We start from the raw sequence: 27,678 nt of genomic DNA on the forward strand, positions 1-27,678 counted from the left end.
AGACAGTGTTCAAAGAGTAAGATCCCTTACTGCAATAAGTCTATTACTGCTTGCTTCCCATTTTTCCTCCAAATGCCTCATAATATGAAATCAAAACCGTCTCATTCCTGTGTGTGTCTTCATGGGTTTATTTATAGACTTGTAAGGACACACTGTTAGTATGAATACAAATTAGATATGTGGCCTTCAAAATATGCAGCACAAAAGCAGCCTCTGTTCTGATTTGTAGTAGCAAATTCACACCACTATGCGGCGGCAGTGAGCTTTGTTTGCACTCAGCAGTATAGATTCATGCACAAGTATGAAAACCTATAGATATACACTTCGCTGTATTCATTTTTTTTCTCCGTTTATTTGTCTTGCCATACAATCAGCCTCTGCTCTTCGTCCCTTGAGTTAGCAAGTTTGCATACATTAAGGCTTCTTGTGTTCACAATACTGTTTTATAAAACACAAAGTGCATGTGGTTGTTTTGATGTGGAATCTGACCCTTTCTTTTTCTGTGATACGTGGTTGTTTGGCCTGTTTACACATGCTGAGTGAATCAGTGGGTCTCAGTTTGGCTGCAGGCTCCCGTCTCCCATTATTTGTGCATGCTAAAAGACGGCGCCACATCTCCCATGTTGATACACCGCTGCACCAGGGGTTCTACTGTAGAGCGTGGGGCACGGCCAATTTACAGTTATTAGCCTGAATTTGTTGGTGCACTGAAAAAATCTGTGTGTGTGTGTATGTTAGGTTGTTTGGTCCCTAGCATTAATGTTTTATAACAGTTTAAATTGTTTATGAATCACTTAGTGTTCTTATAAATAATCATGTTGAAGATACTGATCTTCAAAAGAGATTTTTTTTTTTGGAGATTTCTGTAATACATATATTAATATGGTACAATGAAATAAATCTCATGTTTTTTGGTGTGAGGTCTGTAATCTAACATACAATTAACATGAAAAGCTTTGTGGTTCACAACTTGGGTGCCTATAGGGGAATTGTTATTTGATTATATTAATAATATTATATTACTAACTTGCATAAAACATAGAAGCAAATGATATTTTCCCCTCAATAAGTATTATTTAAAGTCCCCCTGTAGCCAATAAATCCCTTAAAACTAATCTCTTCAAAATGACATTTAAACTATTAAACTATATTATTCATGCCTTAAAATAGCTTGAATGTTGCTCTACTGCACCCTTGCTTCATGTAGTATACATGGATTCACGAATATGCAAATGAGCCCTGCCTCCACTCACTCATTCGGGATCGACTACAAATCGATGTATCAGAATGGTAATGCGTTTTATGTATCGCTCTCTACAACGTTGGACACACAACGGTAATTGGTATGATTAGCCTTTTGCTTGACTATCTTTATCAAATCGTTAATAATGTGTTGCTAATATTACACAAACCATGTTCTCGTTCGCCATCTCAGTCAGACAGCTGCCTTCTAAAAATCAACATCCTAGAAATGCTTTAAACAACTTAGAACGTCAGTCGAGAAAGTCATTTAGTTCATAATAATATCGTAAGATACATCATATACATAATTGCTAAATCTACCCGACTTTTCATTTTAAAAGAAAAATCATACCGGGATAACCTGGCTTCTCTTGAGACTCCCCTGCTTCGCAGTTAATGATATGCTAAAGCCCGCCGGCACGTTAACATGATTACAAGGTAGTTTGTGACGTCAGAAACACCAGTGATTTCAAAACGTGTTTTTGAGACTGTCTTTTTTCACTGCAGTTTTAAAAAGAAAATACTCAGCAATGGTGTTGACTTATGCATTTGTACATGGTTTGTCTTAAAGCACATTAAAAACACCACAAGGACATACAGTTTTTGAAACTTCTGGAATCACAAAATGAATTGTGGTGATTTAAAAAAAAAAAAAAATTCTAAGAGAGATTTTTTTTTTTTTTTTTCACATTTTCTACAGTTATTTCAGCACCTCTATTCTTAGTATGTCTGAAACGCTCTGATTGAGTTTCCGGGTTCTACACACACCCTCCTTCCAGAAAGCCCAGAGTGCTCTGATTGGCCAGCTAACCCAGTGTGTTGCGATTGGCCAGACACCTCAAGCATGTGTCTGAAATTGAACGTTGCTTACCATAATCTTGAGTTTAAAGGGTTAGTTCACCCTCATGTCATTACAAACCCATAAGACTTCCGTTCATATTCGGAAAACAAATGAAGTTATTTTCAGTGAAATTTTAGACCTTAATGTCCCTCCATTGACCACCTATGCAACTGGCACTTTCAAGCCCCAGAAAGGTAGTGAAAGAGTAGTTGCGTAGGCTGTCAACGTAGAGACATAAAATCTGTAAAATTTCTTTTAAAATAAGTTAATTTGTGTGTATTTGTATTTTTTGGGTGAATTAACCCTGTAAACACACACACACACACACACACACACACACACACACACACACACACACACACACACACACACACACACACAATCACACACACACATATGATGCTGTTCTTCCTTTCACTGACAGCTCCTTCTTTATTACATTCTTTCTCTCTCTTTGACAAATAGAATATCTAACACTTCTTTTTTTTTATCCTTCCTTGCCCTCTCATTCTCTCCAACCGTGCTTTTCATTACTCATTACTTTAGCAAGCACACCGTTGCCTGTGTCAGGTACTGTCGGCGTCCCGTTCTGCATTCGTTGGGTGTGTTTATGTAGGTGCATGACAGTGGTGGAATTCTGTTAACATTCAGAACGTCTGGGTCTTGAGTGTGTGTGAGGGGCTTTGTTTAATGGGAGGGCCTGACACAAGACTGACAGCTGCTTAATGAGAGTGAAAGTCACTTCAATAAAGCCTTTACTCTTTGTGGGTGTTGGGCTTCCGTGACGGCTGATGTGGAGGGGTCTTAACACAGTGGTTGTCATTGTTTTGTTTGCTGTTTTTTCCCCAAAGAATGTGGAAAGGACTTTGAGATAAGCAGCTCTTTGAGATGAGTCCAGGATATTTTCTTTTAAACTCTTTATGACATAAATCTCTGCTTTCATAAAATGGAACGCGCATGGACACAAGGGAAAGGTCGCACCAGCCATCTATAAGGTCTTTCTTAAGTTGTGAAATAAAGTGCAGATTAGCATCTTAGTGACTGTTTGTTAGTTAGTTAGTAACTATCTCCATGAAGTAAAGTGTAGTCACGTATGACTTATCTTATACTGATCCAAAAAGAAACCTTGCAAATGATCCTGCAAATGTGTAAACATAAGTTATAAGCAATCATGAAATAAAATAAGTAAATATTAAGAAACCTAAAATTGTGACAGTAAAGACTTTTACATCATTACTAAAAGTGTCTATTCATAAAATAATTCCGAAAAAGTAATTATGGTTTCCACAAAAATATTAAGCAGCACAACTCTTTTCAACATTGAGAATAATACGAATTTTATTATTTAGCACCAAATCAGCATATTACAATGATTTCTGAAGAATTATGTGACACTGAATAGTGGAGTAATGGCTTCTGAAATTTCACCACAGGAATAAATGACATTTTACAAAATATTTGTATTTATATTTCACAATATTTTTACTGTATTTCTTTTTATATTCAGCCTTGGTGAGTATCAGATGCTTCTTTCAAAAACATTTTTGAATGGTATTGGATAAACTAATGAACAAAATATGGGATTTAAAATGTACATGTATTTTTAATTAAATTGTTTTGTTTTGACATGACATGCCTGACATGCATTAGGAGTTACACAGGGTGATGCACACACACACTATTTATCTGGTATTCACAATGGTTTCACTCTTATGTGTAAATGAGTGTAGAAAAGTCAAATAATTAGATGTGCGTAAGTTTGCAGAGTGCTCATTTATGCAACAACTAGGTTAAGTTGGTGCAACCGGCCCCAGATTCTTAGTAATCTTTTTAGTCAACATTACACAACTGTTGGTCTATACACACATTGTGTCTTATGCTATGAGTGTAGTAATTTTTAAGATGTTAAAAACAATTATGAAAACAAGCTACAAGACTGCTAATTTCTGATACGCTTAAATATGAACAGCACCTTGTCCAGGTGTGCATGAGATGGGGTGAGCGGTCTGTTTAAAAATATCTTTTTTTGTTCTATGATGTTTCATTTCATGTGATTTATAGATGTATTTTGAGGGAAAACCCTCTGCCAGCTTGCATCGCTGACATCTTGAAAGGCTTCCTGTGTTCTAAAGGAATCTGATGGAGTTCAGCCAACTTAATGTCCTGTTTTTCTGAACACCAAGCACTTCCTCTCGCCGCCTCCATGTTTTTTGTGCTCTCTCTTATCTAGAACATGTGAATAATTCAACTGCGATTGCATAGCCAACACTGTTGACTTTTGTACAAAAAGAATTGGATTTTCTACTCCCTGCGTAAATAATTTAGACCAGTGTTTACCAAATTTTCGATGTCTCTGTAATTTAATACACCTGATTCAAACCATTAGCCAACTGACCCTTCGCTAAACCCTGCATTTAAAACGTTACTCACCAGTCCTTACCTTAGCAACGCGGTCCCACCATTTTCTCAGACATTCTTTTTCAAATGTTCATCAATGGCTAATGGCTAATACTGACACAAGGTACACAGAGAGGATATAAGCAATATTTTGTTCTTCCAACTCTTTAAATAATTATTACGGATTAAAGTATCCCAAATAAAAACATAAAAACAATCCCAAATAAACATCTATCGGTAAAAATGGCTACTTTGCAACAAGATAAATTAATGGTACAATTTTGTATTGATACAAATCATTCTAGTATTAGTGAGTAGATAGTCTAGATAGTGGGTCAGTTATGTGGCGCTCATTTTAAAATATCAGATGTCATTAGGTGCAACCTCCCAAAAATGTTATATTTATGAATTATAACACTTTTTAACTTCATTTTTACAGATATTTCAAATGTTTCAAATTTCAGATATTTAAAAAATGAGTAAGATGTGTACATTTAATATGTAAGAACAATTTATTACTATTTACAGTTTTTAATCCCTTTATTTAATCCTGCATTTCCCATTTTGCAATGTCACTTCATTCCAGTCCAATTAATTTGACCACTTTATGAACAGCGTTTACTGAAAATCATGCTATCAAAATCTACTGTCAATTGATATGCGATGTTCTGTAAAGCTTTTTTGATTTAGCAACAAATATCAAAGAGATTTAGTCAAAACTGTTTTGTCTTCAAAAAATGGAATGGAGCAAGTTGTTTTCTCAGTAACGTTGGTGTTTTTAGATGGAGTAAGCAGCAATGCCGCAGGACGCAGTGTAATTATAGGCTCCAAACTCACTCAGACAGCCCCCCCCCCCCCATGTTTATATGCAATCCTGAATTTGAAACATTATTGTTAGATTGGTAATGCTTGCCATCTATCTGTTGACAGAAGGAAGTCTGGCAACTGGTGTGCAGATGGATTTAAAGGAGATGAATTGAAGCTTGGCTTTTGTCCCTAACATCTGTGACGGAGCTGTGTTGTGTAGCGACAGCTAGATGGCATCAGCATATTGAGTGACCTGCAGCAGGCTGGACTGTGGGGCTTTGTTTGTTCAGAGTGGCCGGTTTCACAGATTCACCCTGCTATTACTGACATGGATGTTCTAATTCAATTCATATTTAGCCTACTATTGTTCAATATAATTGAAGTGATTTCAATTTAGAAATGTCTGCTAAATGCATATTACTTCTCAGTTCCATTCCTAGAAGGAAGCACTTCCACTTCAGATCCTGATGAAGGTTTCTTGTCTGGGATTTGGGCTGTAGCTTAGGTTATCTGGTCTAAATCTAATGCTCAATGTCAGATCAGCTGTGCCGCTGTACAGCTGGCCAAATCCTCTTTAAATTGTGATCACGTCAAGAGGCTTAATCCTACTTCCTGCATCACCTCATCGGCCCCGCGTCCTCTCCGTCGCCAAGCCAGGGTGGCATCTGTAGCACTTTACCCACTGTTAGAGTGTTTTTCAAGCTTTTTTTTTTTCAAGCAAAACCATTTGAATTAGACTAGAATCTGGTATAACAAGCCATTTTAACATTGTTGTTTATGGCAAACAAGCAGATTTATATTATGCATCATTTGGCAAAAAACTCAAAAACCAAAAACTTTTAATTTCAACAAATATGGAATTTGAACTGCAATAGGATAAGCATGTTTTTTTTTAAATCTTATATTGCTACTACGCAGACATCAGCTATGTTGAATCTATGTTGAAAGATTCAAAACTACAAACTTGCCATGGATGCTTTTTGACTCCGAAAAGTTGTTTTGCTTTTACATTTGCTAATTTTCTCATACAATGATAATAACAACAACAATAATAATAACGGTTGCACTTTATTTTACAATGTTATTTTAAACAATACATTTTATGTTTCGCATTAACATTCTAAGTACTTATTGTGGTAATGACACTAACTGGATAATAACTAGGTACTAACCCTGAACCTGCCGCTAAACCTTAACTTAACCCATGTACTTGCACTACTTTTGTGGGTAAGTACACTTAAGTACATTGAAAGTTTTTTAAGGTGTCATTCTAAAAACCTCTAGGCTTTTTTGACAAAATCATTGAAAGGCATTTAATTTCAGTGTGTGACATGTTTGTAAATCATTATAACCATTATTCCAAATCTGGCTACACGCTGTTATATCCTTTTCTGTCTCAAATCAATAACTATCAATAAGTTTTTTTACATTTTTCTTTTTTTACATTTTTTCTTTTGTATATTAAATGTTTTAGTAATTATGCAAATTGTAAAATTAAGTGTACCTGATAGCTTTCCATTTACAATGTTATACCATTTGTGACACTGTGGCACATTGCTCTAAGACGTGTTAAAAAACAACAAACAGGATATTATAAGCATCACAATACATGGAATAGTAATTCTGTAAGGACTATATATTTATTCAGATATCAACCTCTTGAGTTTAAAGGCCAGTTCACACGGACACGAATGTTTGACATGAAAATTTTGTCTGATTTTTGCATGTGATTTGTCTATTCAGACCAATGCGTAAATGTGCAATGCGTAAGTCAGGTGGGCTAAATGAACATGCAAATTCAATTTCTGACAAACGAAAAAGTTATATTGCTTTGTCTCCTGGAGGAACCGAGTATTTCTGCTTTTCTAAAAGCACATTGGTTTTAGAAAAGCAGAAATATCCTGGTTACTCCTGGAGACAAGGCACTATGTAACTTTTTTTTTTTCTGACACCAGCTTGTCATGGAGAAAAAAGGAAGTCAAACAGTATTTAAATGTTTTCAAACAGTCGTTACGAATTTTTATATCTGTGGTGTTTATCAAATGCAAGATTACAGAGACTAGAGCCAGTTTCGTTTTCTTTCTCGCTTAGCAAAATAGTCTGTTTGTTTGTGGTGTTGTACTCGAGACTGGTCTTTTTTCGAAGGTCTTGGTCACAGACTAAGGGTACATAACATGACTATGATGTACTGCGAAAATGACTAAAAACGTTGTATTATGCTGCCAGGCCAGTAGTTGGCGATGTCACTTTGTAAAGAAACACTACGCACCTATAGACTAAACACTTAATACGCATACGCATGTGCATGACATGACGTCACTGTATAAGGTTATAAGCGAGACGATAATGGTATCATTTTAAAAAAACTTGCACTTTGAAACCTGTTTTCAGGACCCCAAAACGCTGTTGTCATGTAAATGAATGGCCAAAACATCATTTTTTTTTTTTTTTTTAGTTGAAAATGTTAAATGGCCCCTAAGAGGACTCAGGATTTTGGGATTTTATTTCAAGACCACAACTGCGGGGATAATGGTATCGTTTTAAAAAAACGTGCACTTTGAAACCTGTTTTCAGGACCCCAAAACGCTGTTGTCATGTAAATGAATGGCCAAAACATATTTTTTTTTCCTGTTTTTAGTTGAAAATGTTAAATGGCCCCTAAGAGGACTCAGGATTTTGGGATTTTATTTCAAGACCACAACTGCGGGGATATCACTAAATTGCTGGTGCATTGTCTGATTTATTTGTTAACATCATTACCAATGATTGGATATAAAGCTTCCTGCTTCTAATACAATAACTTATTTCTAATTTGGTTTCTTTTGTGCCGGGTCAGAAATTAAAAGGGGAATTGTCAAAATTTGTGGGTCTTGACTACAACACTACTGTTCGTGAATGCCAAAAAGTCGTTGTTTTATATAGCAGCAGCTGCTCTGAGCATGTGACCAAAAGCGTGACTTTGTCCGCCTAAATTGACACATTAATGGCAAATAAAAAAACACATTTTTTTTGCACAAAATATTTGTCTTGGTGTCAACTGGACTTAATAATTGCACAAGGTCATACAGCAATTTCGATTATATTTTGATTAATTGTGCAGCCCTTTAATTGTTAGGCCGATTACATTCCTTATACCATATCTTCTTATGTGTAAACTTGCACAAGATTACATTTCTAGAGTGTGAGAGCTGAGTCAGTATTTTGGCAGTGTACAGCTGAGGTTGAACGTGAACCATGAGTGAGTTCAGGATGTTTTTTTAGGCAGGTTGTTCTTGGAAGGTGGCTTTGAAAGGCAGAATGAGCATATGGTGTGATCTGTGAAGGGTGATTAAGGCTGGATGAAGGCAGGAGCACTGCAGGGATGCCCAGGGGGGTCTTTGCTCAGCTGCTGCCTGTACTGCCACTCTGACAGGAAATGGCATTCTGTTCCTGCCCCACTTTTTGGTTGGCATTGCGGCTGTGCAGTTCTGATAAGATTACCAATATTAGAGCGAGAAACGCACACATTTACAGTCTGATTCAACTTTGTTGGATAAGCAGAGCAGGATCAGATCATGCACTGTGATATGCTCTTTTACTCACGGGCAGAAGTGTGTTTGTGAACTTGGCCTCTGTACTCAAGCCCTTCCTCCACCTGCTCATGAATATGTAATGTGTGTGCTAAATGCCACATTGAAACTACATGGCTCATGAATAATTAATCCATCAATGTAACAACATGATTCAAATGCTAGTCTGAAGCCCTTGAGCTGACCTCAAAACAAAATCGTTACTTGCTGATAAACTAAGAAAAATGGAAATTGATGCAGTTGGAGAAGCCACTATATAATAATGTTATATATTATTATAAGTGCAATAAACTTGCAAAGTTAACTTGCTTTCTGAGGCGGATGCAACGCAGTCGTGTAAGACAGTTCTGGGAAGGAATTATACCAAACTTTGACTTTGTTTTAGGCATTTCAGAATGACCAACACGGACGAGATCGGTCCTCTGGTTGGTCCTGTTATGCCGTCACATGTCTTTTTTTGATCCGCATCGAGGAATGTATTCGTTAAACGTGTTTCCATCGTAGTTTATGTGCATGTTTTCTTAGTTAAACTCAGTTGAGCACATACATTTTTAGAATTTGTGTATCTTGGTGTTTCCATCCAGTGTTTTTTATGCAATATCCTAAAATGTGCATAAAAATAGGTGATGGAAACATAGCTACTTTTGATCACTAATACTATTAAGACCTAGTTTTACTTATAGCCTTGCCTAGCAAGAAAATTGTGTCTTAAAAGTTGTTTTATAAATGTTTTGTGTACAGTATAAATATCGTACACTAATGAATGTTTTTCTTTCTCTTTTATGTAATCTTGGCTTCCTTGTCGTGATCCTCACAGGTAAGAGATGTTTTATTTATGTAAATCAATCAAATATATTCTCTTTTTGAGCTATGATTCTCAGAAAGAGCCCCAGAAAACTTCCAGGGAGGCTGCAGGGTGACCTTAAAGGGTTAATTAGTTCACCCAAAAATGAAAATTATTCCATAATTTACTTGCCATCAATCCATCCTAGATGTATATGAGTTTTTTTCTTTCAGCTGAACACAATCGGAGTTATACTAAATAATAGGCTATCTTGGCTCTTCCAAGCTTTATAGGAGTGAATAGTAACTGAGATTCTGAAGCCCAAAAAAAGTGCATCCATCCATCATTAAAGTAATCCATTCGGCTCCAGGAGGTTAATAAAAGCCTTCTGAAGCGAAGCGATGCGTTTTTGTTTGAAAAATTTCCATGTTTACAACTTTATTAACTAGAATCACTGGCTTCCCTACACGAGTCTAGTTCCGGCGGAAGAGTGACCTCAGACCCGACACAGGACGTATTGACGAATGCAGATGCACAGAGGATGGAGCAAAATAAAACACCAGTCACGAATAAGAAGTCTAAAATGAGAATTTTTAAAGAGAAATGTCGGAGAAGCTTAAGTTTGTTGCCCAACCCTTTTTGTTTGAACCGCAAGAGGCGTCAGCTCTCACCTAAGCTTACGCTATGCCTACGTCATACGCCAGAACTCAACTCTCTCAGACGGACGGACATTACCGGAAGCTAGTGATTTAAAGTTTATAAAGTTATTATTATTATTTTCTCATTTGTTGTGTGTCCTATTAAAATCACATTTCTGGAAATCCGTTTCAGTCTGATCAGCTCTGCTTTGAATTCGTGTAGCTTTTCTTTCTAAGTCACTTTTTTTTAAGATGCATACAACATAAAAAGCTGTAACACAGCAGACTGTTGTCGCCTCACGTCAGCTGCGTCTGGGCCAAAAAGCTGCGCTTGAACACACCGCAAAGACTACAGCAGACTGCCAACTAGCATCTGTGTTCTATGCCTGCATGTAAGTAAATGACTGTTTATATCAGCAGATATCAATAGTCTAAATTTATCTTTCAAAAAGCAAACTGAAAATAGTGCAGATATACAAACCATAAACAAATCAGCGCTTGCTTACCATTTTCACTATAACTCATGTTCATCACTTTCTTCGTTCCATGTGGCTCATGTTGTTATGACAATATTAGCGTATTAGAATGCTAAAGTAAGATGACGTAAAATTAGAACAGCCTTCTGTCTGTGCCGTCTTGACTTTGCTCAATTTCGTCACTTTTATTCTCATGAACTGACTCGTTCGCTAAACTGAACAGCCAATCAAAAGTGATCTCTCTCTCACTGACGGCCCCGACGCTGATTCAACATTGGCTTTATTGGGTGAACCCGCCGCCGACGCGTGGAACACACCGCAGAAACTAGCACGACAGAGGCTCACCGCCGGCTTGGTGTGTCACGGCCCAAACATGTCAGACAATGTTGTAGGAAAATAAATGCAGAAACAAGGTTGTGGTGTTGTGTGTAAAAAAGTGCAGGTCGAGCAAAAATACTACTAGTCGGCCTGGTCAACACAGCTCTTTGAATTCTGAGACCGGCAGAGCCAGCACCAGGGAATAACATTGTCATGTTGTAAGAAAACATGTAAAACCATCCATGTTGTTGCTGTTGTTTTTTGCCATAGGTAGGCTATACCAACACAACGTCATTGTGACGCCATTAAAAACCAATTCAGATTTTTCAGAGCACCACAGGATACACAAATCAGATCTGCGCATTTGCGAGACACATTGTGAGGCTCTAAACTAAGTTTCTGTAACGTTGTGGGAATGTTAGTAATTTCTGCTGTTCTTCTAGTATAATCTGATGTTCATATGTTTAGCATTATGCTGCCTCTTCCTGTTATTCCTGTTATTCTTATGGTTAGTGTTATCTGATTTTCCTATTTTTAATATTATCTGTAATTCTTAGCATTATCTGATGTTCATACAGTATATGTAATGTATAGTATTATCTGCATTTCCTTTAGTTTAGTATCATGTTCTGATCTGTTCTTTGACTATTTATAGCTTGCGAGGCATTGCACGAATCTTAATCCCTTTTGTATTTTTAAAAAAAATTGTGCTTTTGTGTGAATTGTGTACCTACATTCATGCCCATATGCCAGTGTGTGTGTGTATGTGTGCGTGCGTGTGTGTATTCCAGCAGGGGTCTGTACTCTCTGCTAACTGACCCATTTTCCACAGCCTCATGGGGGGGATGAAAGGCAGCGCGGTGCTTCGCTCTTTCAATCTCTCTCTGCATCAAAGAGAGAGTGAGAGCTGCTCAAACGCACCTTATTCACTGTTCAAACCCCTCCATCCCAGCATCCCCACATCAGCTCCAGCACAGCTCTGTTGGTGGCTTCATAACTGTCTTTTAATGTCTAAACAACCTCCGTTTAAAGTTTTTTAACGGGTTTGCGTGAGCTGACACTGAAAAGCCAAGCGTTTCTGCTGTGTTGCAGGGCTGCGATTCATATTTAATGCAATGCGGAGAGTGTGTGAGCGTGTGTGTCGATGCGTAGGAGGGAAGCTGCAACTGAGGGTACGCTTTCTTTTTTTTTTGGCGGTTTTTTTTTTTTAAATGTCTTTTATATTCCACTGCAGTGTCAATTCCCTTTTGGCTTTGCTAGTTTTCTGATCTCCATTTTAGCAGTGACCTGCAAAAATGCTAACATAGAACGAGTCTCTCACCACCATTTTGTTTCAGTTCCTGAACTGTAGCGTCAAGGCCTAAAAGTAAAATCTGCCCTCAGGCTGCTTATTTTTTTTCTTGTTGCTGCTGTGGACATGGTTTCAATTGACTTGTGTATGCTGTAAGTCTTCTGAACTCAGTCTGGAACTACTATTGATTTTATTGTAATAAACAGCTTCTAGTGGTTTCATGTTCATGACAAGCCTATTATAGTTCAGAACTACAGCATGAAAGCAGACCATGGGGCAGTGGATTTCTTCTGTTTTCTATGGAATTAGCTCTTTATTAGCTTTTTCTGCAAAAAACACAGATACACTGTCAAGTTTTGATTGTTTTTCCATGGCAAATAAACACTGTTTCTCATCCGCAGCCACTGAACACTGTGGGTGGTTTCATTCTCCTTTTTATAAAATGTAAACAGTAGATTATGCGTTAATCAGGTCATGACACATATTACATTACAAAAGAGGTTTCTCAAAGGCTTTCCTCACTGAGCCAGCAGGTGGTGTGCACCTACAAGGATTACTCTTGACAACTGACTTAGCAATAAATAAAATAAAATAGTTGGTATTATTATTATTTTTTTCTTTCTTGGATTAACATTCACAGTCTGTAACCAGGTATTTTAATTGACATAATTTTACTTTTTATATTTATATTTAATATTAAATATTGTATTTATTATATTACATTTTATTAACATTTTTTTAATTTATGTTTCCTATTGACACATGTAACACCTTTTAACTTTATTTATTAACAAATTAAAAATAATTTTTAAACAATATAATTGGACTTAATATATTTGTATTTGTTTATTTTATTATTTATTTTATCATATTTTAATATATCATTAATGTAATATTATGTATAATTATAATATATGTTATTTTTAAATTATTATTTATTAATATGTGTTAATAGGAAACACACACACACACACACACACACACAGAGAGATACATACATAAAAAATATATATAATGTAATATAATGCTGTACGTATGCATGTATGTATGTATGTATGTATGTTTCCATGTTTCCTTTTAACAAATATTAATAAATCTTATTTAAAAAAACAAACAACATAAACCTTTACTGCAGAGGTAAAATTTCAGTTTATTAGAAAACTTTTGTGAACAATTTTTAATAACTAAAATAATTTAGTAATATCATATTTGCTAGCTGACATAATCATATCATGTAAAAACAATCAAATTGAGGTTCACACTGGTTTAACCCACACCAAACCCAACTCTAAACCTATCCGATAGTGTAATCGGATAGGTTTACAAAAGCAAATGTGAGATAAGCATTTCTTCAGGATTCTTTGAAGAAAAGAACAGCATTCAAAAGAACAGCACTTATTTGAATCTTTTGTAATTTGTTGTAGTCTTTACCGTCATTACTGATCAATTTAAGGATGCATTAACACTCTATGGCATGAATTTTTATTTTTTGGGGGAAAAATATTTCACCCTATTTTTTAAGAATTAAATTTGTTCCAAAAAATCTTTTTTGTAGTATTTTTGAAATGTAAAAATAGGTGAAATTAGCATACATATTTAAATATACAATATTAACCATTATCAATGAATTAAAATAAACATCTAAAATCATCTACAAACCCTACAAAACATCTAATTTAAATGTCAGAGTTATGTATAGTATAGAAACAAAGGCAAATAGCATTTAAACATTTTGCATATTTTGACACCGCAGAAGCAGTTTCACAAGGAGCCCATAAAACAACCAACAAACCACAACAGAAGAACTGGAAAGAATGTACTATTCTTATTTGTGTTATGACAGACCTATGACGTAGATGCCCAGTGCCAACTTAACATTCTCAATGAAGGCTCAGGCCTGAGAGAAAACAGGATCCCGGAAACAGGAGTAAGTTGGGTGGACAGACAGAAAGAAAATAAAAAGAAATCGAGATGGAAGGAACAGTGAGGGATGTAAAAAACATGCTGACTTTAGCAGGTGTTCTCTAGCCCATTTGCTGCACTTGGAAGGGTTGGCAAGACTCACAGGGGAGAGACTTTCATCTGAGATAAAAGGCTCAGGTGGAAAAGAGCCATGTTTATTGCTGCGCTCCAGTGGCAGGGTGTCGACAGGCCCCATGATTGGCGAGTTTCATCACTCCTGCATCATGTAAGATCCCGAATACAGACCACAGAGCTTCACAGGTGCAGCCCGCACAGAATCTCTGGTCCATGTTATTAGCTAAAGCAGGGGTTTTCAGAGTGTGGGGCGCGCCTCCCCAGGGGGACGCCAGAGCATGCCAGGGGAGGCGTGGAGAGTGCTAAAAATTATAGCCTAATAATTAGTTTAAATTAAAAAATTTAAAAAAGTTAAATTGTAAGGCCTCGTTTACACTGCAGGTCTTGATGCCCATTTCTGATTTGTTACCTTTATCCGATTTTTTTTTTTTTTATCGTCCGTTTACACGTTCTTTCAACTGTGACCCATATACGATTCATGTGTTTACACTTTCCATACTCCATCGCGCATGCTTAAATTCTCTTGCACAGATGGACGAACACGAAATATGCTTGATGCTAGCTCTGCGATAAATGCAAAGTTCACCAAACATCACCATGATTTTGAGGCGGAGTATGACGAAAAGTGCCATCATTGCAGCCTGCGCATATGCTTATTAGGTGTGTTCGACATCGGCTACGGCTGGATGTAACCGATCGGCGAGAGTAGCCGCGTGCAGGCGGGGAGGAGCTGCAAACGGAGACGTGAATTCGGACACTTTCTGGTTCCCGTAGTGACCGCTCAAGTGGTGTTTGTATACTTTACCACAGCTGAAGTGAAATAAATTCAATATTTGCCAAATAATACACAGATGTTTCTGAGACATTTTCATTCAATACTTTATGTACTGCTTCATACAGCATCTGTTCAAGTTAATCTACTGTTTAAGTTAATCAACATAAGCTACTATCAATGAAGTGGAGTCTACGTTTTTTTAATCAGTTTTAATTTGATAAACATCACATAATATAGCATCGCAACAACATGAAAAGAGTGTTTACTGTTATAAAAAACTCATTTGTGAGCTTTAGAGGAACTAAAGGTGTTCGAATAAACACGAAACATCATTGTCATGCGGTGAATCCGGCCAATCGTGGAAAAGCTGTGTCGTCTGCAGCCCAGTGCAGCCGCTCTTGAGAAGCTGCGCTGGCGGAGTTCTAGCCTGGCTCCGCCCTCCTGCGTACTTCCGCTCAATTTTATTTCCCTTCAGTACTACCAAAGCCCGTCTACGGAAAGCCTGTTCACTCCAACGCCCTATTAAGTCCTATTGGTTGTAGTTCCAATCAGAGTTCCACTGGGGGCGCTCGCCATGAGTGCAAAATGAATGGGAGTCAATGGGGCTAGACGGCTAAATTTGTCTCCCTCACCCGATTGCCGTTGAGAAATCTCAGATTTGATTGTAGGTTTTGCAAGTTCAACATGGGTTATAGATCGAAAGTTGAATGAACGAGTACTTATTTCTTTTCGATTTCTTACAGGTTGAGTTGTTGTTGCCCATAACACGCTAGCATTCTGCTAATGACGTCAGCATTCTGACGTCATTGACAGTTTGAAAGACTTTTTAAAGCAAATAAGTGACTAAAAAATCTAACACCAAGCAATGTGTAATTTCTTTGCATCCCCTTTCGAAAATAACATTCAAATTACTAGACAAAAAATTATATCCTAAGAAAAGTGGATTTTGAGCTGTATAGCTCCATAGACCTCCATTCATTCTGCACTCGTCATGTGAGCGCCCTCATATGGAACAAGAGTGGAACTGCAACCGGAAGTTTATTGAGTGGCACTTCTCCCCTCATTAGACTTTCTCTGGTACTACGTCTGGGATTGTGGTGTATTCTTTGGTTTTCTCCGATCAATTTTTTACCGGTCCAATCAGCGAACAGAGGGAGTGGCTGAGAACGATGACGTTGAGGTCGTGCGCTAGTTTGAGTATAGGGTTACGTCACGACCAAAACGTTAGCGATTGGTTATGGCAGATCCAATAGTTTTAAACTTCAACAGAGTACCCGCCTACAAGGAAGTTAACGCTTGTCAATGGAGAGAGGCCAGACTCTCTGTACAAATGAAATGTACGAGAGTCTGGTAGAACCAGGCTAGCTGAGTTCTCCGGCTACTCACAAATCGCTCTCGCGGTACTTTGATGGCATACGTCACAGTCACGTGGCGTCGGCGCTGTATCAAGTCGGACAAAATTTCTAACCGGCATGCACTGCTTCAAGTCAGCCGCCGATCGGTCTGCGCAGAGAGATCTCAGGACTTGTGGGAGCATATTGTGTTTAAATATTGGCTTTAAGGAGGAGCAGTGGGTCTGAAATTTTAGGATGAGCAAGCCAACCTTTGATATGTTGTCAACGTTTGTCCACATTCCTCTCCTACGACGACACAACGTTCCGAGGCCTGAAACCGATCTCGAAATATCCGAATGCTTGCGTTTTTTTTCTGTTTACATGTTCATAGAACACATCCGATCTGTGTCACGTATGAGAAAAAAATCTGAATTGGGTCACATTTCACTGACAGTGTAAACGAGGCCTGCGCTTTTCATGTTAACAAACAATGATAAAAGTGAGGAATTAAGAGTCCAACATTGCTATTGGTTAAGTTGTGTCAAAAGGGAGGCCCACTGTCTTAGGCCCCATCCACACTACTGCGTTTTAGTTTAGAAACGGAGAATTAAAACGAATACGATCTCCGGCGTCCACACCAGCGTTTTAGCTGCGTAATTTAGAATTGATCTCCGTCCACATTAAAACGACTGAAAACGCGGATCACGTGACCATTCACCAACACTGGGCATGCGTGTGCCGGTGTAAACCTAAGCCCCTTTCACACAGAGATTCCGGAAAATACACGGATAAAAGTGACCCGGGATTTGACCCGGGTTAGTTTGATTTTGGTTCATTCACACTGCCAGTGATTTTCCGGAATCAGAGAGTGCGTTCACACACAACCCGTAAAAATCCCGTAAAGACACGTGACATCGACGTGACTTGTAGTGTCTCAGCAGCGTCTTAAGTTTGCTTATGAGCTGCGATATCTCTCTCGACCACACTTGTGCATTTTTTTTTTCTCTGATTCGATCATAAACTTGCGCATTACGTACCGTTTCACAGCTGGCGAATGATCCCGGCGTCAGTGTCATCACTACGACACGGCATTATTACGGCTTTTGTTCACACAGCGCGCGTTCCGGGACTGAACACGGCAATGTTACTAGGTCCCCAACCCGGCATCGATGCCGGCATCAATCCCGGGTCGTGTTTGCGTTCACACAGAAGGCGTTCTGGCAATTTGCCGGGATCATCGCGCTGTGTGAAAGGGGCTATAGAGACTTTCAAACATCACAATGTCATTTATTAATATTTGTGTCAAAATGACATATAAACATCTTTTCCTATTCTATTTTGCCTGGAAACGCTTCTAACACGCTTGCGTGTCGCATGAAAAATAGGCGTCGGTTCTATTTCTAGCATGCACGTGTTTTCCGCGCGAACCGCACCTAGACGCGGCAGTTTCTTAGTGTAAGAAACTGTTCCAGCGGGTGGAGTTTACTGGTACTGAATATTACCTGTGTCCTCCGTTTTGACCCGTCTTCACTAAAACGCCCTCCGGAGATTCAAAACGCAAAACGGTGTCGGCAGCGTTTCTAAACTTCTCTGTTTTAGGTCTTCGTATTTGCCGTTTTAGTCTGGACGGGAGGTGCAAATGTAGCAAAAGGTCTCCGTTTCTAAATGAAAACGCAGTAGTGTGGATGGGGCCTTAGACTTTGAAAACACCTGAGCTAAAGCTTAAAAGGAAAAGATCCACAGCTCTCAATGGGAATGAGCGAGAGAACAAGGATCTGGTCCATGTCTTGATCACTGTTTTACCATCAAGAAAGAAACACTTAGAGAATGACAGTGAGAGAAAGAGATCTTTGTTGAAACAACCATCATTGTTTCAACTAATAGAAAGTAAAGTGCAGTCCACAAGTTAAACACTGATTATATCTGCTTTCATACGTGAATACTGGTTAAGAACAGAACCCGAGTGACAGATTTCCCTTTGGAACAGAGTGGTACTCGATTTTCAAACATTATAGAGCATTAGCCTATGAGCTCCTCTTACCAGACATTTAATTCCAGAACTGCCACGATACATAGAAAAGCAAACATAATAAAACGCTGCCAGATTCACGTACCACGCTCCTCTGTTTCAGATAAAACTGAAAACACTTTTAGCTTTGAAAATGTTGCAGAACGTGCAAGACATAACTTTATATCATTTTTGCACAAATGGAACCAGGTATGTTTTTCCAACACTGAAGACTGGAGTATTGGCTGCTGAAAATTCAACTTTGCCATCACAGGGAAAAAATGCATTTTAAAGTTATTCTAAATTGTAATAATATTTTACTGGATTTTTGATCAAATCAACCCTAAACTTTTGAATACCTTTGCCATCATCTAAAGCTCACTTAAAGTTAATCTTTTAAAAACTCTAGTCATTTAAAGTTAAACTTCCCTGATTTTCAACCCGCTTTGTATTGTTACAATGTTGGTATATGTAAATGAAGAATGTTTACTCATTCTCCGTGTTATCTGGACCGAGATATTCACATTTATTTGTCAAAGTCAGAAAAATGCTTTTGTGAAAACTACAGATTTACATCCTCATTTTTGTATTCCCGCCCGCAGACAGTCAGATTGACAGAGGGTTGTTAACAGAACAGTTATTGTAAGAGTAGTGTAAGAGTGTTTAACACAACAAAATATATTGTACATTGTCTACTTTTTAAACAACATTATGGAAAAAAATGTAATAATATTGCAACAGCTTTCTTACCTGTATGTGACGCCATTTTGCTTCGGGGAGTTGAGCGGAACTGTAAGAATGGCAGTTTCTTTCAGTTTTTTTTTCCCGCCATTTGGCCACTGTTTGTGGTCATCAAGTTTGAAATATTATCTTCGTCACTGTTTTCTCCATGTTTCCGATTGTTTGCAGCCTTTAGCGCCTGCCTACAGCACACTGGAAGTAACTCAGTCCCGCTAAACGTTTCCTCTTTTAATTCTTGCACCCAGGAACAATACAAGTCGACAATATTATGACTAAAAGTTTGCAAAGAAGTGTTTTACTACTAAAGCAAAGCAGTATTTGACTCTGTTATAAAGCCTATCCATAGCAGACTGGTCGGACAGCAACATGCCCTATGCATTATGGGTGTTGAATTTTTCCTGCCTTTTTAGCTAAACATAAGACAACAGCCTTTTTTCTCTGTTTTTTCCAAGTAGTTATCACCATTTTCTGCCTTTTTACTGTATAGGCAGCCAAGTTTTATTGAAAGTCAAGTGAAGTACCCATTTATTATAACACCTTCAAAGTATTCTTTAGCAAATAATCATAATAACTCAATTTTTCAGTCTGTACAGTTGCAATGCCTAAATTCACTTAACATCAACATCTATTTTAGTTTTGACTTTTAAAGCTTGATTTTTGAGTTTGTGTTTTTATTATTAGTATTTATTAAAATGGTGTGAAATTGTAATATTAACAATGTATTGGTCAGAATATGAAAGTAATTATTGATTTATCATATTTGCCATGGCCAAAATTTTTACATTGTGCGTCCCTAATTGAAATTTCACACATTTAATACTCTCTATGGTTTTTGCTATACAAAGCATTCTGGTTTGCGGTTTTATGGTGAATGTGGGAGATTTACTTGTGTAGTACATTTGAAGCCCAAGGCACTCGCAGAGCTCACTAAAACAGTGTTGGCTCTTTTGGCCTCCTGAGAAGACAGGTGTGGTTCTTCACGGAACATCCTCTTCAGACCAGGGATCTCCAAACATAATTTCATTAAAGCAGCTTTCATGGTCTGCACAGCAATTATCTGAAGCCTGTGTTTTTCTTGGCCATGAATAAAAAAAAGAATGAGGAGGAATAAAACTGATCCAGAATACTCTAGACAATGTTGGCTTTGAAGTAGATATCCAACTCTTTTTGCCAATGCTCTACATTTGCAAGCATGATCTCTAATTGTGTTATTTTGGGATATTATAGTTTGCGCATTCAGATAAGAAACTGATTTTGAAATCATTGATTTGGTGCAGTTGAATTATGCATGTTTTGAAGACGTGTTAGGCAAATTGTCAGTGTTTGTAACTAGTGTAAGGCAAGCAGTGCCCCTTTTATTTCATGGCATACAGTGGGAAATCCTATACTGGAGAATTTTTCTGCAATCAGTCAAGCTCCTGGGTCGCCAGCGGTGCCACATGCCTTTCCAAATAACTGTACCCCATCGTCATTTTTATTCAACTGCACATGATGGTGAAGATAGAAACATGCTTGATGTTCACCTCTGTTATATATTTCATATGTGCCTGTTTTATATTCCATTCTCTGTGTTAAAGTATTCAGAAGGTATGAAGTCATGCAGTCACATTGACGATTGAACACGTGAAGGGCGATGTTGCATCAAGAGCGTATAAGTGCATACCTAGGCTTTTAAGCTTGCGTCTCTTTATGACAGTCCTGTGGATGTGATGAAAGGACGAGGCTTGTTTGAAGTTGGACTTCTTGTAGAGTGTATAATTTGCCTAAACTGATTTTCTATAGCCTCGCTAGTGCAGAGTTTTGAAGTCCTACGATCAGAGCAATATTGAAGGAACTGGATCACATTTGGTGTGTGGGTCTATGTCGATGAAGCTGACATGTCCTGTCGATTAATTTATTCAAAAACATATTCGAAATGCTATTCATATGCACTGACTTGAATAAGCCTCTTCTAAGATGATCATGTTTTTAATTTCTGAATTTAAATTATTTTATTTTTGGGGGGGCATAAAAAAGGTCAGTGTGATTGCAACTGTCCTGATATCTTAATGAAGAAAAACATTGCGTTACAAGTAAGTTCTACAAAAGAAAAGTATTTTGACACGTCTTTTACTATTATTTATTAAAGACTTTCACTACTTAAATATTAATATTTGTGTGTCAACTTATATTCATATTTCAAAACCTTTTGTCCACTAAATCAAAATCATATGGTGCAACCAAGAATTTTGGTAAAACCAACATGCAGAAAAAAAGAAATTTCATAGTCTTATGATTTATGTGCATCAGAGTCAAAAAGTAAAAAAAAAGATAAGTTCACAGTTGTAAAGTGTCATGTGGTCGACTCCCAAAAGCTGCTTATAATTATGTATATATATATATATACAAATGATTAAGATGTCTACACTTGCATTAATTTGAAATTGAAAATATTCCAGTCATTGGATTAATGTTAAAGTTACAATATGTAAGATTTTGAATAAAATATTCAAAATCCACTTTCACAGTGTGATATATTTCATGCAGTTGTGTACTTACATTATCCCAAAAGTTCCCAAAGATTTGTAAATCCAGAGAAATTCCAGTTTTTAATAATGGCTTGTCCCTGGTTGTTGTCGCCTATGACGTAATATCCGCGTTATCCTCTGTTTCCGCTTATTATCCACAGCATTAACCCACCAAATAATTTGACAAATAGTCACATATTAGTAACAGGCTAATATAGCATTACATTTCACGTTCCTGGCAGCTAATTCATTACGATGACATAACATAGTGTGATCAAACGTACAGGTAATACAAAAACTAATTTATTAGCTGGTATACAATTTATGCTTTGTGAATTCTATTCATCTCTTGATGGTGAAAACGACATCTCCCATAGTTCCACTCTCCTTCATTGCTTCATCAAGCTTAGTCTTTGTTGTTGTTTTGAAAATGTGACCTCTGACCGCGAAAAAATTACACATTGTAGCTGAAATAACTTTTATGGTTTTGACAAAACCGGTTTCACAACATGTATCTCTGTATCTTGTATTATTAAGATGAACAAAATTCGATTTTTGGACAGGGGAGTAGATGAAGACTGCTGGAGTCGATGGAAGCTTCACATAGTCTGGTGGGGCTCCATTGCTGAGTTATGGGGAGGACAGGGGAGAGGTGATGGTGAGAAAAGCTGTACAGAATGGATCCTAATGAGCTGCTTCTAATCCGCCTAAATCTCTGTGAAGATTCCACAAATGTCAGGCCTGGATTGAAGGCGAAAGGAAGACACAGGGATTTGAGCGGCGAGATAAGAGGGGTAATCTTCCACATCCACACCTCCCTCCTCAGAGAGAGACAAGGGGGGTGATGGAGAGGTGGCCCGAGGGCAGATGAAAGCGCTCCTCGACCTCAAGTGTGCTCTGACTGCTTATGAAACTGATTAGTCCTATTATAGTCCTGTGATATATACTACTCTGTTTTATACTGTCACATCATACTATATGCATTGAGAGAATATGGATTTTTAAGTATGTGGAAGTGCAGTGAACCGTTTGAATAAATATTAATAATTGTATAAGTAAACCAAATAAATTATTTAAATGAAAATGTTCCCACTTCCTTTCACATGCAGTGATGTGTTTTTTTTGTTTTGTTTTTTTTTACCCTAATTTAGTGGCAAAGCATCAATAAAAAAAACTTTTGCTAACAATATTCGTGAATATACACTAATATTCGTGAATTAAAGTGATAACATCTGCACAGAAAACTACTTTGTGCATTGTATCACGCTTCTTCTTTCTTCTGTGAGCCCGGGTGGGTTTAAAGGTTTTGATGGACAGAGAAGTAGAAACCCCACCCCCGCGCGTGCGCTAGATAACGTGGTGTTCCCGGAGTGGATCATCCAGCGCAGAAGATTCACTTCAAACTCATATTTACGGGTTTTCTTGACACACCAAAGCAAATACACACGCTTGCATAGCAGTTACATTTATTTGAATCACAACTTTTTGTCTCTGGATAGGCTTGCTACTATGTAACACATTTATGTGTGCAGGATTTTAAGTAGACCTACATCCTGCGTTTGATATTGCTCTTGGGCACCGATAATAAACATTACAGGTAGCTACAAAATATTGGGTTAGATGAGTTTTTAGCATGGTGATTTAATGTATAATGCTTGTATTTTATATTGATTTATTGCCTTTTCTCTCCGTATGACAATTAAATGATGCAAGGCGCATGTAACAGCACTAGTGTGGAATGCGTTTTGGAGTAATCCGTTCCGGGTTTTCCTTCGGCTCTAACTGGATGATTTGTGTGGATACGGAGCACACGGGGCTGATAGAGGAGAGAGACGGGTATGGATCCGTGGCTGTTGCGGCTGTCTGTCTCGTTTCCCGGGACTCTCGTTCTGCGAGCTTCGGGTCGTGCATGTTACATTTGAATGAGAGTAGGAACGCACCGCGGCGGGAAACAAAGGCGCGACCGGTCCTGTGTAAAGGGTGCAAGCTGGCTGCGCGGCGGGGGATGCACGGGCACAATAGGGAAGACCACACTCTTCTGCTTTAGGAGGACGGTGTTGCAATAACATTTCCCCCCAGACAGACAAGCCTCGCAGCGGGAAGCAGGAATTTGAAGCCGGACTTTACTTTTCTGTGAACATGATGACGGGCTTTGCGTTGGACGTTTAGGTGACTTGACGGGGATCTTTTTTAAAAGCGCAAGTAGTCAGAACGCACAGGCACAGCGAAGGGACATTTATTTGGATTTTGTGCACACCACAGCGATTTTGTAAAAAGCAACTTTTTCAACAGAGAGCTAAGATTATTGTTTTGTTGTTATAATTACTATTATTATTATTATGTGCTCTGGTAATCACCAACTGTGGGTGGAATCACACTAGAAACGTATTTGACGTTAATTCATTTATTTGGATTTGGTTTTTGAAGAATGTACTTACTTGATTCTAATTACCCGGAAAGGATGGAGCGGGGTACGCCACAAAGAAAAACCGTGTACCGGATATCTTTGACATTAGTGAAGAAAGAAAACCTGCAGGATGGCGGAGGCTCGGCGCACCGGCGGCTGGAGAATCCTAAAGTGAGCGCGTACCGGCGGGAGGGGGTCTCTGAGCCTCAGCGGAGCTCTGCTCTGGAAGAACTCAAAGAAGTGGAGGACGAGACGGACGATTTTTCTACGCACTCATACATGAGGAACTTCAGGACCTTTAGTACTGGACATCTTGAGTTGGGCAGGTTGAAAATCTCAAGGAGGGCGCAGCATTCACTTAAAGACAGAGAATTAAATGAAACGTGCATCCTGCCAGAGAATGGACAGAAGAAGGAAAATGGGGCACCAGTGCAGAAAAGGGCAGAAGATATAGCTGAAAGTGACAGATTGAAGCATGATGCAGAGCGTGGAGAAATCTGCAGCACTACTGCTGCTAATGGAGAAAACACAGGCATTAAAAAGAAAGTCCTCAAGACCTCCCGGAGCACAGAGGAGACAGTCAGTACGTGGTCAGATGAGACCTCTGAGGAGGCGAAGGGTGGCAGGACGGCCAAGGAGAGCTGCATCTCGTTGTTGGCTAAAGGGAATGGGAAGTCACCCAAGCCTGCGCCTCAAACCCCTCCGGCGAAGAAGCACCCAAGCCTGCTGCGGAGAAGTTTCAGCTTTCGCCACTGGACGGGTGGAGAGTTGATCCGCATACGGGCGCTCTCCAAAGAGAAGCACCACAGCAGCTCGGGCTGCATCGGCCGTAACGGAGAGGAGAGTCAGGCCCAGTCCGGCGTGGTTCTGCAAAACATGGCATTCGCAGAGTCAGAGTCCTCTGAGAAGCGAAACACTTTGGATGTGGGTGAGGTTCTGAGCAAAACTGACTCTATGATGGAGCCGGGCCGCAGGGAGAGGATGAAAGGCAAGAATCGGACATTGGACAACAGTGATCTTCTCAAGATGTCGGATAAATCTTTGGTGGACAAGGAGGGATTTATTCGAGGGACGGGCTCCCGTTCCAGCGGGCAGGAACGGAAACTTATTAGATTTTTCAGCGGTATCTTCTCAAAGCGAGATGGGACGTCCACGCCGCTTAGCAGCCCCGGTAATCGAGCTCTCCGGAAGAACGGCCTGCTGGGAACTCAGCGCAGATCTGAAATGGGCTACTCGCAGTCCAGCAGTGAGAGTGTTAATGGATGCCAACCGGACGGTAATAGCTGTTTTTCTTCTCTCTGCTATTTTTTTTCTACTTCACGTTATTAGGCAGGAGGATGCTCTGTTTGCTTTTGTGGTCCTAGGACAGGCTAGAGGGATGCATGTTTGTTTTGGCCAGGAAGGTGATGTTTAGCTGGCACTTTGCCGGCCGCCTGTGTTTGTGTTTCATTATGCTGCATGCTTGCAGCTTACTCCGAGATCTGGCAGCCTTGTTTGCAACGGTGTGTGTTTACATTCTTGAATTCTTTTAATTTAGTGCTGTATCGGTTCTGTTAGCCTGCTCTGTTCATTTTGCTGGCAATGCACAATGTCAGAGTGACCGTTTCTCTCATTTGTCTTTTCTTTTTAATGGCTGGCGTTAATATAAGGGGATTGCACTATTCACATTTACACCTTCTCTATTGTTCTGAAGGCATTATCTCACTCTGTTACTGGAGATAGAAGGCCACCACCCTCTCCTGTCACTAATATGGTAATGTAGAGCTGCTGGTAGATACGGTTTCATAGAGATTTTAATGAATTACCTCACCATCTAATGTATGTGAGGTGAACAGATCCTACTGAAAGACAGAATGCCACTCTCTGTAAAACAGGCCTTTTGGTTAAGAGGTTTCAATCTTTTCATCCCTTAACATTGATCCCCTTGCAATGGACCCCCTTCCTAAAATATAATTGCAGCTATGCAATTAAAGTATAAAGACAGAATTATACAGTTGTTAACAGTCATATTATAAAGACATGCCCCCCCATAAGGATAATGTTAAATAATCCTTAAATAATAATAAAATCACATATTTCTTACCTGTTAAAAACTAGAGTTGTCAGTAGAAATCTCATGATTTTGAAGTAATTTTAAACAAATTTAATTGAAATCGTAAGTGTTACTTTGACAATCCCAAAAATACTGCAATTTTTGAAAACCTTGTCATCTTTGTCATACTGTCAGTTCCTGTGGAGATTTAAACCCAAAAGGAAAAGGGTTTTGGACAGTTCCTCTCTGTTTGTAAAGTATTACATTTTGAAATATGTAAGATGAAGCTGATGCAGGTTTGAATTAAATTGGAAATATATCTTTTTTTTACATTTGTGTCAGAGAGGGAGTTATTTCAGGACAGTGTTAATGATCAGGTCAGCGCTAATACCCGTAACACGGCATGTAGTAAAACCTGGGGTGAGACAGCACCTTAGCTGATTAGCCGTTTCCACATTCCTCACATTCCAGAGGCATTGCGGACTCTTTAGAAGAAATACATTCTTGCCATTTAGATAATAATCTGACATTAGAACAGTGTCATGTTTCCTTTTAAATGAGCAGCTTCACCTAGAACTGTTCAATGATGCACAGATCCATCAATTGTTGTTGACTAATATTTGTCTTAAGCAGGTAATTCAGGGTTGATATTTTAATGAAATGTATACATATGGAGGGAATGGTTATGAATAATAATAACCATTTCAGTATGTTCTCAGAACCCTGTGAATTATGTACCAATACTTATTCTCTTTAATTATAATGAAGTGAGTGGCCAGAATTTTCTTTAAAGTTCTGTCGAGAATCCAGATCAAATCTTTTGTTTTCCACATAATAGGAATTGCAGGTTTGGAATGAAACAATGGAACTAAGTAATGACAGTTGTTACATTTTTGGTTGTTTCTGAGGGCTTACCAGCAAAGTATGTTAATTGAAATAAGTTTATTTTACAGTATCACCTTTTTTGTGAAATTAGTTGATTGTTTGTGATCTTTGTTAAAACTTATGACAGGAATCAAATCAAAGTCAAGATTTCTGATTGATTGCATTTGTAGAATGGTTTTCATTTTTGCTTTTATAGCAAAACTATGTGACGCATTAGAACACACCTGCCTCCTTTGAGGTTTATTTTTAGTCAGTTGCTTGTTTCATGACTCGGCGTGTGTGGACGTAGCTCTGACGTTTCCTCGCCATGCAACCTTGGGGTCATTAGTTAATTTCAGTTCAGTTAGCATTGCTGTGTTAGCTTGCAGCCGGATGGGGTATGACTTTCATTCATTTGACTCTGGTGAGCAGGATGTTAGATGGCACTGCAATGTCAGCGTTATATAGTCCTGCAGGGGATATTCCCAGATGGGTCCGACTCCTGCATATGGATAAATTTATAGGCGACTGTTGCCTTCATACAATACTTATTGTCCTATAGCTTGAATGGTACAGCATTCAATCATTCATAATAAGAGCGTGAATGTGT

The 27,678-nt window shown here is 38.5% G+C and overlaps 1 protein-coding gene across 4 annotated transcripts in view; it reads left to right on the forward strand.

Moving 5' to 3' along the window:
• agap1 (ArfGAP with GTPase domain, ankyrin repeat and PH domain 1) overlaps positions 1–27,678 on the forward strand; it is a 204,366-nt gene that overhangs the window by 31,805 nt on the left and 144,883 nt on the right. For 2 of the 4 annotated variants that reach the window (XM_079883368.1, XM_079883369.1), the window contains exon 1: positions 23,572–25,448. The exons of the other annotated variants lie outside the window; for them this stretch is intronic. The gene's annotated coding sequence lies outside the window, so the exon portion shown is untranslated. Of the gene's footprint in view, positions 1–23,571; positions 25,449–27,678 lie in introns of those variants that run through there. 4 annotated transcript variants of the gene reach the window in all.

The sequence above is a fragment of the Squalius cephalus genome (genome assembly GCF_949319135.1).
Source record: "Squalius cephalus genome assembly, chromosome: 10".
NCBI lineage: Eukaryota > Metazoa > Chordata > Actinopteri > Cypriniformes > Leuciscidae > Squalius > Squalius cephalus.